Raw genomic sequence first — 14,225 nt, forward strand, 5'->3', positions numbered from 1 at the left:
ATTTTACGCGTCGCGTTACACGCAAAATGCTCGGAGACACGAACACCGCCACTCAGGGATAATCTTTCAAGGCAAGGAAAACCGCCGCGGTCAGACGAGAGGGACGAGCCCCGCCATTACAGTATAAGTTTTCTCAAGTACAGCGCATCTTTACCTCTCCGAATAAGCGTGCTTCCGTTCGCTCGCGAAGGATTTGGATACATCGGTTACGTTTCGGAGCGAGAAAACCTGCTTTTCTTCCCCTTAGTTTCGCCCTCTACCTCCCTCTCCTTCCTTCTTCCGTTTTTTATTCCCTCCTCAACGCCTCAACCGTGTAGCTCGGCAAGTGTTTCGAGAAACTCAAGTGGGTACTCTCGTGAGTGGGGATTCGCCAAGTTTATAAAACGATGCGGGGAAAAACGATGGGCCGGGGGAAATGAGGAGGGTGTGCGGGCACGTGGTAGAGGAAAAGATTTCACGACCCTTAATCTGGGTTAGATCTGCGAGCTCCGTGAGCTGTCATTTCCTACTAGCGCACCCTATTGTCTTTAAGCTTATCTTCAGGATCGTCGAGGACGACGCTCTTGTCGCTCGAAGGAAGTATCGAAGTTTTAGGACCCCATTTCCGCGGATCGTAGCTGTTCGCTGGAAGTCGATAAAACGGGGATACAGGGATACGGGGAGTTGTGTTCGAAGATGCTGCGTGCAAAAACGTGACGCGAAACTAAATAGGATGGATATATTACTCATTTCGGAACGGCATATACGGTTGACATATTTCCGGAAGTATTAATCAATTATATTCGCATAAAAAAAATATTCAGAAGTATAGAATATATAAAAAATGTTTAAAAAGTTAAGCCTTGCTTTCACGGTTATTTGTATCTTCCTTCATATATGTAATTTTTACAATAAGTAATATTGTAAAATTTATTTTACACTATAAAAATATAATAAAAATTTAATATGTCATAATATCTAGCAATTTCTGATTTGCATCATTTATTTGCGAGCTCAAAGATTTTTATGAGCAAAAAAGAAGCAAGTTAAGAATCATCTTAGTTAATCCAGACCTCTTTGTCCGTCAGACAAGGAGCCTCGGGAAAAGAGTTTTTCATTGACGATCGAATTTTCTCGGAGAGCAGTGTTTCGTCTCGCCAAAGCGAGAAGTCAGAAAATCGATTCTATCGATTCGCTTTGTGTCAGAGTTTCAAGAAAGAACCTCAGCCTTCTGCTCTTCGGTATGGACCGTTTCATGAACGTGTTTCAAGGGTCCAGCTGTTCTCAGGCTTTCGACAAGGTCAGTTCGAGGAAGCGGCCTTTTGTCGGAGTATTTGAAAGACCGTCATTTGATAGGCTATCTTAATGAAATGCTCTCGAGAGGCCGGCATAATAAATGGTCTTTTATAATGATGACAGTTTTACGAAACTCGAGTGAAAAGAGTATAAGTCGCTATTGTTTATTGCGAGGTAAAGAATCGATGAAAAAAAAAATTGTAGAGTTAAATATTCCTTGTCATGGAAATAAATGTTAACTATCACGTAGGTTAGCTATAATAAGATATCCTAATTCAATTTGCTACATTAGAAAACAATATATATATTAAATTCCTATGAGGAAGCTATATTTAAAAATAAAACATCACCATTTTCCTGCGAGATATTATATCTGCTAGAAGTCATCGAACTTCCGACGATTATAGAAGTTCTCTCCGTATTTGCAGGGCTTATTTAAAGCCGTCCGTTGAACTGTTTAATTCGTTAATTCCGATTTAACTTATCGCGAACTTTGACGAAGGAGCGCGCCCTCGAGGAGAAATTGGATTTTCCTTGCGGAAAAATCATATTTTTAAGATCACCCGCCGCCCGCCTTTTTTTCCTCCCTCGCCGTTTATCACCGTATCAAATGTTCAAACTGTCGAAATTAGCGCGAGCGTAATTTATCCCGGCAAACGTGCGCGCGCGCGAGACCGTTGCGAGGTGAAATGCGACACGATGAATTTATCAAAAGAGACCGAGCAAATTCGAAGATGACGTCAATTTCGCCGAACTGTTGCGCCGTTCTTTCGCAACTGCAACCCTACCACCTCTCGGCGCGAGGCGCAGCCGTCGAGATTTATCGGCGTGCCCGTTCTCTCCCTTTTCGCCTTCCTGACTCGCAGTCGATAATTAAACCACCGTAAACCGAGGGGGATGGGGAAGTGGCGGAAGACGTAAACGGTCCCTCGAAACCCACCCCTTAGCACGGAGCCACGGTGCGCCCACCGCAATGCGGGAGGCGACGGAGAGGTTTTCGCGATCGAGAACTTGCGCCGTAAGTCACTCGCAGGCCTAACCGTTCGGAGTTATCAAAAGTGCGACGCCGCGCCGGGTGGCATTGTTTCCCGATCATCGTCGATGCATTGTCTCGCGAGCCGTAGAAAAGCTATAGCCGCGGCAAAACGCTTACGCGGCCGGCGTAAAACGGAAAATTTATGGTCCCCGCTTGAGCACTCTTGTAAAAGTATGTCGTATCTCGGTAGAGGAAGAGGGATCGCGACGAGACGACATCGCGAGAACGACGGTGATGACGACGCATCGTGAGGAACGCGAGATTATAAAGTACACCGGAACGACGGATCGAGCTCACCCGTCGCGACTCTCCTCTCGCGGAGATATATTGCAAATAAGATTACGCGAGATTGCGCGACCTGGACCCCCTCACCCCTCTTCACCCACTCGAAAAATACGCGTTCGAGACGAATCCCGAAGAAAATGGCTGAAATTCCGGCGCCTTCGCCCTACCACCGCGCCGCGCGCCGTCCTGGTCGCTCTTACGTTAACCCGGGACCATTACGTTATCCACTTAGCTTCTCGCGGCGTATCGATCCTTCACCATGTTTTATTATATATCCTCTTTGCCCGGAATACACACGAGCGTGGTGCGAATACGAGCGGACATGTTTACGTAAATGGCGGTTCACCCAACCTCGAACAATTTATCGCGCAACGCCTCAAAAACATAGCGGAGCACGCCATTCCTTTAGACGCGCGTGTGTCAGCCAGACAAGCGGAATTACGCGCAGTCGCTCGTGAAAATATTTTTACTCGTACGAAGACTCACTATATATTTCACGTCGCTGCAACCCGACCGAACACGAGCGGTAATTCCTTCCCACAAGTAAGGCCATCGCGTTCATCGCTTACCTGCAATCAAGCGAGAAAAATAATTATTAAATTATGCACGAAATGACGTACAGGCCTGAAGCTACATGATGGACGAGATTTTTGTTTTATGGGATCACGCAATAATGCATCACCAATTTGCAACGCTCTGCTTCACGAAAAACTCTCGATTTTACACTTAATCGGGACTATAATTGCAGGCCGAGCTTTAATTACGGCGCAAATGATAAAACCTGCATTTCGCTTGGCCTGATGCGCCGCATGCACGAGATAATCGAAGAAATACGGCTCTTCTAGTAATGGCGAACGTTCGCGCGTATACACGAAGACTCGGGAAGATAAGGAAGAGAGATCTTGCGATTTCCGTTCGGTGGAAATTACTACGGTGATCCTCGGCTCTTAAATTGTACGCTAGTTATGGTAAGATCAACTGAGCCGTTATTCTCGAATAATCGACTACTGATCAAGAAAGATCACGATTTTCAGAACAGTTATGAATATTACAGTATTATATTCAAACAGATATACTTTTCTTTAAATAACAAAAATATTATTCATATTTTTGTAAGAACCAATTAAATGAGAAGAAAAATATTTAAGAAAGATCACAAGACGAAATATTAAAAAGATTATCGTACGCGTTTTACATTCTACAATCTTCTGAGATTTATTAATTTTTTTATTTTATTTCATTTTTGAAGTTATAAAATATAAAAATGTTTTTTGAGCATTCAAGTACAATTAGAGTTACGCACAAGTACCATTTTTTATTAATTTCTACAATCAGAAATAAATCTATAGAGGAATAAAACGTATGGTGGAAGTCAATTGATTACCAAGAAAAGTGCAGACTCGATTATCCGCTGAAGCGATAATTACCTAATGGAAATATCCCTCGAGGAAAGGACGAAGATAAACGGGAGGGCGATCGTCGAAGTAATGGCGGCAAATTCAAATGTATCGCTCGAATTATCCGGCTCCTAAACGCAGGCTTGTAGATACGGCAAGAGGAGGACGACAAGACGAACGCACCCTTCGCTCGTAATTCACCCTTGTTTTTACGCAACACAACGAGACTTTCACCACGAAGCACGACATTTCGTTCGCCCTATACTTCGGGCCCGTCGGCGCCCGAAAACATTTTAACCCCCCGAGTAACTGCCGGGGTCATCCCTCAACCCCCAGGGAAGAAGCAAAATAAAAGGCCACTCCGCGCGAACGAAACGAAGATCGAAGGTGCTCGCGCGAGTACTCCCGTTTCTAAATCGGCGATAAGCGAAGGGGAAAGGTCCCCCCCTTTATAAATCTCACGCGACGTCCCGTGGACGTCCTATCGCATATCTATGAGTTTGTTTATTAATTATCGCGCACCTCTACGACCTGCGCCCTTCGCGGACGTCTGCAAAGCGCACGCCCTGAAATTCCATCCTAATCGCAAAAGCGCGCGATTAGGGAGATCGTAATGCACGCACTCGCGCACGTTTATAGATGGACACAGATACATGTATTCCAGCGACCATTAATCGCGAATTTGTGGGTAATAAGCGGAAGTCGATAAGCTGCCTGTGGTTTCTCGGCGAGTTAGGACGAGCTAGCTAGCGGGCAGATTTCGTAAAAATGTAATATGTGTATACCAACGAAATAGAAGATAAATTAGAAATCCTAATTATAGCATACTTAATAATATCAATAATCAGTAGCAATTAAAATAATAACATGATACAAAACATGATGCAAGGTAACAAATAGAACAATAACAGAGCGTTAACAATCGAAGGGCTCCGGCGGCGCGACCGTTAACGAGATCGTTTCATTAATCTTCGAAAGCACCCTCGCGGCAAATCGCAGCCACCGCGCTAATTCCTGTGATTCAATTAGTCGCGCCTCACTTTCTCCATCGCAACACGAGTACTACGTTTTACGAGAGTCGCGTTCCAAAATTAAGATGGATTCTGCGGCTGTTTATCCCTTATCCCGACGTCTGCGTGGATGTGCTCGCGATATATTTACTCACAAAGACCTTTCGGGAGACGGCCGTACGTCAAAGCGAACTCCTAAATCGTTACGGCAGTCTCTTCTAGTCCACCCTTATTTAACTTCCCTCAGTCAACAAGAGACGTGTAGGGCCATTCAAAAATCGTCGCGATGAAATGTCGTGTCGTTGACAACGACACGTTTTTCGGCGTATCTCTTATTCGATACATTCTACTTACCGGAAATAAAAGAAATAGTAATTTATAGTCTGAAAGAGATGCGCAAACAGTCTGACTTAATCGATGCACTCGTTTTAAATTACATGACACGTTAAAATCTTTGTACAACTGTCTGTAAGTGATTACTTATAAAGTAATATATTTAATTGCAAATTTTTGTGATAAATAGTGTCTCAAAAAATCTGTACCACGGTATTTAAAAAATTGGATATAGAAATACCACCCTCACAGATTATAAAAATGCTATATAACCATTTTTTTTCGTAAATCCGCAAATAAATGTGCGCATGTGGTTTTGATTATAAATATTACAAATAATTGCGTTTGCGCGGTAACAGCTTGCATTGTCATGCAACTGTGCGGCGCACATCCGTACAAATGCACGCACACAATGTAAAGCTGCATGAAATACGCATTCGAATAGACTTTTCTCGTATACGAGACGCGGTATGCGACTGATATAAGCGCAATCGACAAAAGCGCGCATCCATTCGCTTAATTAAGCGCTTATTATTAATTAGTCGCTTCCAACAAGCTGACGCGACAACCGGAAACGAATAGGACGTCAAGGTGTCGCAGCCGTTGATCAAATTTGTCTACTTTCCCCCTTTGTGTACTCACTCAGTCGCGGCACGTTATTCGACGAAACAAATGGCACGCCGAAAAATTACGGAGCGCAATTAATGCATATTTTAGCGTAATGTATCAGAGTAACGTTTCAACGCAAGATCCGGTGCGATGTTATTTATCGGCAAACCCGGATGAACGCGCGATTATATCTCATCAATATCATGTCGCGTCATTAATTTCTGCAAATATAAATCACATTTGAAAATATTTTGAAAAAATTGCGCTAAACCATGTATCAAAATATATTAATATACCGTAATATACATATTATTGCCGCATAAATTAATATGCAAAGGTTAATTTTTATAATATCTTCTCCATTCAATTTTCAATATTTCAATATAATCGCCATAATTAAAATTCCCTGCGAGCAAAAGCGATTTAAAATAAGGAATAATCAATTTTGCTTTCTCAATTTATAATCACTTAAAATATAAAATCCATTAAATATTTTCATCGATAAAATAAGAATCATAGGATGAGATGATAATAATCCGGATTTTCTTAAATTTTTTATATCTCAAAGGTCTTCACACCATGAACGTGAAGGGCGATCCTCGTTTATTTTGGCACGCGTAGTTAAGACCTCGTAATCCCATGTGTCCTTCCACGTTTCTGTGTCTCGCTTATCACCGCCGTTCTTTCCCCTTTGTGCCGTCCCGCAAATAAATCCTTGCGGTCGTATCCTGGAGGGGGATTAATACGCGGCCCAATTAAGGAAGAGAGGCCCCGAAAGAGCCGTTAATTTATATAGATCAGGATCACACGAGGTTGAAAGAAACTATTACAGTCTTCATTCTCCATCCTCGCGTCTTGTTTCCTGCCAATTAAAATGAACGTCATGGATTCAATCATCCTTCCCGACATTCGCTACTTTATCTTTGATCTACAGATTGCGAGAGACAGCCGATTTCCACTATCTCCACGAACAAGACTCGCGTACATGCCGATGGAAAGAACCATTTCGATATGGCGCGTTTCTGACCGAATGAGTCTCGGAAAAAGGAGGATAATTTGATCGTCGCTGTGCGTCCGAGGGATCGTTCGCGAATGTGGACAACTAGACACAGTTATAGCGAGACGAAAGAGAGAGAAAGAGAGAGAGAGCGAGCGAGCTACTAAGCCACTTATCGAGAGAGAGCCACTGGCTGTAGAAGATAGTTGTCGCCGAGGGTTTCGACAAACTGCCCTACTCGTGGAAGACCCTTGTCTCTTCGGGACCGTTCTACGACGTGCGATAAGTCTTACTACCAAGTATCCGACAGGTTCGTCCGAATCGATGGCCTTTAAGACATTCTGGAGCGTCTGTCGCCCGCTCTTCCATTAGACGCGTTTCCCATATCGAGAAGGAAAAACCGTCGTCGTCGTCGTCGTCGTCGTCACGATGAAATTTCTTCCCCGCTGCAAATTTCTACTGTCGGATGACAGAGTAGTAAGATTTATTATTCTACTGTCCCCCGCGACTCTTTCCTATCTGCAGAAATTCTCGTCGGTGGTTTCTTCATAACCATTTCATTTCGTAACTATTTTAAGGTTCAGATTCAATCCTTTCGTCGTCAGAGTTGTTGAAACAACATATAGTTGTATCAGCAGCAAGATAATGATTAGTATATTATTTATTGATATTAATGATAAATAACATATCGTTGAGAAACTACTTTCTCTGGTGGCCGTAGTAAATAAATTAAATCTGAGAGAAAAGCACAGAAGTACAAGATTCCTTAAATATCGCATCTAAAATTATTTTCGTAAAATATCCATGATTTTTCTTTCTACTAACTCGATAAAATCTTAATGTTAACTTTGCAATAACTTTACATTGTATTATTTGAATCGGATTGAACAAACCAATATTTTTTATGAAAAATTCTAGAAATTCTCCCTAAAGTGTATAACATTTGGAAGGATAAAGTAGAGTTATTTTGTTTAACGTAAACTTTCAGCAACGGAAGTCTAAATCCAAAGTGCTCAACGATGACGGAGAGATTCGTATTCACGGCAGAGTTTGCGTTTTCTTTCGAGGTCTACGCGACGCGATCAACTCGACGCAAAAAACACGAAAGATATCCGAACACGATACTCCACTTCGAGAATCTCGACGACGGCACGCTGCCCAGGATTTCCTTTTTAGACGGCGGGAAGTATAGTATCCTTAAGCCGCGCCAGCGAAATATATCCGCCGTCGTGCTTTCAGGCCTCCTTTTCGCCATGGATTCGCGGGAAGATTCCCATAACGTCTCTACAGAAAGGATGCAGTTTTTCAAAGAGTAGGTAATCCTTATCGCGCCGATCTAACCGTAAGTCTCCGAAATGAAGTGAAATTGACATCCATTTCATTAAATGAACGAATTGGATGGAGAGTCATATAACAGCTAAACGTAAATTAATATTGAAATAAGCTTAGATCCATTTTTTAAAGAAGAAAAAAAATTCATATGAATTTTTTTAATATTTAAGTAATTTATAAAAAGGAGAGAGAGAGAGAGAGAGAGAGAGAGAGAGAGAGAGAGAGATCGCTATTTATTAAGCGTTCTAGAATCGCAAAAGAAAAAAATGAAGATTATAAAGAGAAAGAGGAGAGCGACAGATAATTCAAGTATTCTAATATTATTGTTATATATATATATATATATATATATATATATCTATTAAATTATTAAATTATTCATGAAAACATTTGCATGTTTTTCGCGAATATTTTTATTCCATGCTCCGTCAACAATATTTCTCTCATTAATGTCTCTCTCCCGAATATTTACCGATATTCTCGGTACGTGAATACAACTTTCGAAAGGAGGATCTCTTTCAGAGAAATGTCTGTACCATTACGGAAATTCACTGCTCGCATACGGCGCGTTATTACGCAGTGCGTATAGATATCGATACGAAAAGGCCTGAAAGCACGAGGCGCACGAATAAGGCCATAAATAGCGTAAAGCGACTGTATACAATTCGAGATACCCTTGCAGATTAAGTCACGAACTTTCTCGGCCAGGTATATTTATCGTGCCTCCGAGTATGTGTATCCATAATGTCTACGATGGATACACTTGATATATGGAGAATCCGCGAACCAAATTAGACGTGTTTGGTGAATAATAATCTTGCTCGAAAACAGAAGCGAATTCCTTTCTTTTCAGTAATAGAAGGAAACATCCTGCGTCCTGTTTATATAAAGAAATAGTTTCCTGACTGAATACATCGGAAGTGAAAGGGTTAAATAACCCCTACGTATTTTCGTAGCGATTGCAACAGAAAGGGCTGCGATTGGCCATGTCAGAGTGATGTTCACGCGTGACGTATGGGAGATATTAGAAGCTTCGCGGCTGTTCTCCGCGGACCGGCCGGACAAATGGATAGAATTCAATGCCGGCGAACGTTTCCGTAGCCCCCTTATTGCTCCCCCGAGATACTCCCTGAGGGATGCCCGCCGAAATTAGTCCATATTATTTTGGTGAGTGAGAGGCGCGAGGGCGGAAACTGTTAGGCGGCCGGTTCACCACCTACCCGAAAAACGACAAGGCGTCGACGGGGAAAGACGAATTGGTTTTTCGTGAATCTAGGGTAAGCCGTTCGATCTGATTTCATGTGTGACACATCCCTGAGTAAAGGAATCCTCAGGAAAAATGTTGTAAAATTGTACGTGGTCGTAAAACGCGCAATTATCACGAAAATTCGAGTTTCATATACATAACGATTCAAATAATTATAATTAACAAAATTATATTTTTTATCACTTTCGTTTTACACTTTTAATTTTAATCATAAGTATTCGCGGAAAAAATTTAAATATCGACGAATGAGATTCGATCAGAGCTCTAATCTAAACAAAGTCTCTCCGTAAGTTTTACCGCCTCTCATTGTTACTTCAATCATAAGACAAAAGCATCACTCGCTCGTTATTAGAGAGTCGAGACGTTGGGACGAGACCGCTACGCGTCAGGGCTGCTTTAAACACGATGGGGGCACGTCGTATCTACCGCAGGACACAATCTCCGTCCCGCATTAGTTCCATCGATAACGATATGTCTCGAACACACACACTCATCCTCGTTTCAGTCGTACGCAGGCCGGCTTATTCGTTACGTAAGTGCATCACGAAATGCTGGTCGCTATCTCTTTGTGAACGAGGGGATAATCGCTTCAATTAAACCGCTTTTCGATGGATTCCGCGTGCGTGCACGCATATGCACGCACGCGTCCCGTTCGGGTAGATTCCGTACCGTGTGCGATCGATATCACTAATGTGCTACCGCACGATATAGTATATCGATATTGAATAATTTTCGCAGGACCTTTTATCAGTCAGGCCGTTTAATAAGGGCGTTGGATTTTTGTCATTAATCATTATTTGCCGGATTTTGTAGCGACGATCAAAGTTGAAGCGTGTTATTTTCGGATTATTTCGCCGATGAACAGATTGGGACGGGATAAAGATTGCATTCGCCCGACGTGCGATAATGTCCGAGAAAAAATCTATGAAAACAAATTGTGACGCCGTCCATGGTGCCTACGCGCACCTCACGCCGATATATCGGATTTTCATCGTTTTTTTATCTTTCATTTTTATATATAGCCATATAGGTATATAAAAAAAATATTACATTCCGCTCGCCGACGGTATTGGTTATTAAACGCTTTCGAATGAATACTGCATGAGCGTGCCGCGCTCGAGAATATAACGTCCCTGATGTGTTGTATAGTCAAAGCCCGAAACGCGGGCATTCCTAGGATTGACTAGTCAATCCTGGGGAACGACCAAGCGTCTTGGTCAAAGCCCGAAATAAGTTTTGCGTTTCGGCTTTTGACTAGTCAATCCTAGGAATAACTAATACGGCCGGTCAAAGTTAAAAACTAAAGAAAAATCACTTTGGACTTTGACCAGTCAATCCTAGTATAACATATCCACTCGCCCATACGTGAACACGTGCACACACTCGAGCACGATCTGCGACTGGCGTTAAATAATTTTTTGCTTTTCGCAAAGTGAAAAATGTGATATCCGTAAAAAGTAATCCACTTGTCCGAGCGGTAATCACATGAACCGATTTAGATCGGACATACACTCGATCGCAAAAGTCTATGGGACCTAAGAAAAGTGTGAAAAAGTGTCGGAATTAATATCGATCTATTTGGACTTCCTTGAGAGATGCGCTTGGCAATTTAAGACTGAAGAATAAAAGAAAGAAAGAAAGAGAGAGAGAGAGAGAGAGAGAGAGAGAAGAGCAGAAAGAGAAATAGTGTTGTATGTTAAGAGCATAGTCTAAATATACAAACGAATCCCGGCGAATCTGAGATTCGTTTTTCTCGCATTTGCTCTCGTCTCGCGTGCAACGTCAACCGTTTAACGCGACAACGAAACAGATCGTTGTTTTACCTTTTTCGACCATGCTTCCACGAAAACGTTCTTCCGCGATGAACAAGATTCGCTTCTGGAACGTGTAAATGAGCATTGCAAGACTGCAAAGCGAATGCACAAAATGATATGCTACGTTTCTTCAGATTTTTAAAAGAACTTTTGAGAGAAGGAATTAATTCTATAATATTTATCAAGATTTTTTCGCCAATAATACAAATCATTGATAATTTTGATGTCTGATAATTATGATTGTTTAAAAATCTAAATATTTCCGTAAATTAAAATTCTGGTATTCAGAGAAGAATGAGAAAATATAATATTATTCTCTTATTTATCATTTATTTTATCTGTTTAATCATGGCAATTAATCAAATTTTTGCAAAGATTATGTTCAAAATAATGAAATATCGGTAGATGAGAAAGAATGTGTAAAACACTATATAAAAATACTGCAAATCATCTTACATACATAAAATAAATGCGTAAATTCGGACAGTCTTCAAGTTAAAAAGATTATACCTGGCAGTGTTACGTTAGTCATTGCTATAATTGCTTGAGTTATAATTATTAAACGGATTCGTGACAGAGCGGTGTTACGCTAGTTATTGTTATAATTGCTTGAGTTAGCATTATTAAACGGATTCGTGACAGAGTAGCAGAAAGCTTGTACTCTCTCTCGAGTGTTTAGCCATATATCCTGAAGTTTATGAGATTTGTGCTTTGTTACTATTCTCAAACGGATGTCTAGACTTGCCGTTTACCGCGGAAAAGTTCAAAATTACCTTTCCCGGGGTATTACCTACTACAGCATTCATTCATCATTCACAACCTGTCGTCTGGACCCGTGACTGTTCCAACTAATTTGGTCCGCGCATTTCTTTCCGCGGAGTCAACGAGCGCCAAGAAAAGCCCGCAGCTCTGTTTGCTTTTGTTCTTTTGAACTATTTCCAATTTGTTTTCCCGAAGCAGTCAACAACTCGAACAAACCAGCTTCTTTTGTCGAACGTCTCGTCCCCTCACTCGTGCATAAATAAAGTAGATCGGTGAATTGAAGACATGACATTTATAAGTTTAACCATCATGTATTCATTTAAAACTCATCCTCCGCGCCGTTAAAATCTACATATATTATAATAATAAGAGATATAGTAGAATTCTCGTATATTAAAACCACATTTTTTCATATTTTTCTTAAGTTTCTTGGACTTTTGTAACCGAGTGTATGCCTGATTTAAACGGTCCATCCAATTACCGCTCGAACAAACGGATTACTTTTTACGTACATTTTAGATTTTAGAATTCTAATAAGGTCAGAACGGTGCGAATTTTCAAAAATTCGATCGAGATTATTGTGCAGCATATTGTCTTATTTTTAATTTTTATGCTTTTACATTCACGATAAAATAACGACATTTTGATCTTTCAATAATGGGTAACCGCTAAGCAAGCAAATCATGCTATAGAGCTGTAGTAAAACAAAGATATGAAACGGGGTACTGGCGATAGAGTGAGCGAGTTTGTTTAACCAACGGTTAGGGCAGTACTTGGTAGAGTATTATTTGCTAAGCTAATGAGTAGTTTCCACGTTGTTCGACAATCAACGAAGGTGAACAAAGGACGTCCGGTCACGTCGACGGACCGTCGAGGACTCTGCCACCGTCTAATTTCGACTCCTTCACACGACAACTTCGCTAACGCAGTAGTGCCGATGCTATGTAAACAGCCGCACTTCCCTCGCTATTAAGCATGTAGTGTTAAGAATTAACCACCCGAGAGCATACACGGTGTAATGGTAGTGGACACACCTGATAAAGAACGCAATTTTTTGTTAAAAATAAGTTAAATGAAGTTTTGCATCTTTCTCACAAAAAAGCTGCCTCTTTCATCCAATATTTGAATAATAATTCTTACAGCAAAAACATGTATAATTTTTTAATTAACTAATTTAATTTAAATAATTTTATTATAATTCATATTTAATCACAAACATTGGGAAACATTGGGCACGTTTTAGGGGAAATGTAATAATAAATCTTCCTCTATAATATTCTGTTTCTGAATTAATGATGTAACAAGAACAAGATATTAATGATCTCGTGTTCGAAGCAAACATATAAAAGCACGAATTTATCCAGCAACCATACGTGGATATATCGACACGAATGAAAGCGTTCTCTCAAAGACAGATAACGAGGCAGCGAAAATAACGATATGCGCGATGCCGAGCGTGCAATTTCCTAATGTGGCCATTTTCGCCGGCGGCTGAAAACATCTTTGATTATTCGCGTAATAAGCGGACGGCACATGAGTTAAAGTGCTAATGGGATGTGTGATAATCATTCGGACGCGATTAAGGAACATGGAAGGGCCAGGCGGCCCTTCAGCATGCGGTGCAGTTTTTACTCTTTCCCGCCGGATTTTCCGCGCTGGCTTTCCCTCTTTCTGTTCCACAATAACCGCAACGTACTTTGCTAACAAAGTTAATGGCGCGCGACTGATTAAAGGTTTTAATCCCGATGTCCGTAACTCCGGTCCTTCTTCTTCTTCTTCTTCCGCGCGTATTTTCGTTCGAGGAGACAAAAATAAAAGGCAACGGCCTCTTTATTCGCGGCCGATTGTCAAGAGCTTGACGCGGTCATTAAAGTCGATCTCCGATGAAAAGTCGCCGGTCGTATTGTCTCACTCAGCCGCGCGAGAAAACGCGAAAATGCATACTGCACTCGTGGGATCGGAGCATCGGAAAACGAGCGTCTTGTATTTCTTATTTTACGGAAGATAGCACGGTAGTCCGCGGAAAATGCACAGTAAGTATCCTGTGTCTCCCGAGGACTCGAGGAGAGACTGAAAATATATATCTCTTAAGGGAATACTACGAAATC

The 14,225-nt window shown here is 41.3% G+C and overlaps 2 protein-coding genes across 7 annotated transcripts in view; one reads left to right on the forward strand and one right to left on the reverse strand.

Moving 5' to 3' along the window:
• Positions 1-14,225, forward strand: part of LOC143904062 (uncharacterized) — a 404,129-nt gene that overhangs the window by 246,965 nt on the left and 142,939 nt on the right. The window lies entirely within an intron of this gene.
• Positions 1-14,225, reverse strand: part of LOC143904053 (uncharacterized) — a 325,508-nt gene that overhangs the window by 149,184 nt on the left and 162,099 nt on the right. The window lies entirely within an intron of this gene.

Source organism: Temnothorax americanus, unplaced genomic scaffold, assembly GCF_048541705.1.
Source record: "Temnothorax americanus isolate GAGA-0224 unplaced genomic scaffold, ASM4854170v1 Scaffold5, whole genome shotgun sequence".
In the NCBI taxonomy this organism is placed as follows: domain Eukaryota; kingdom Metazoa; phylum Arthropoda; class Insecta; order Hymenoptera; family Formicidae; genus Temnothorax; species Temnothorax americanus.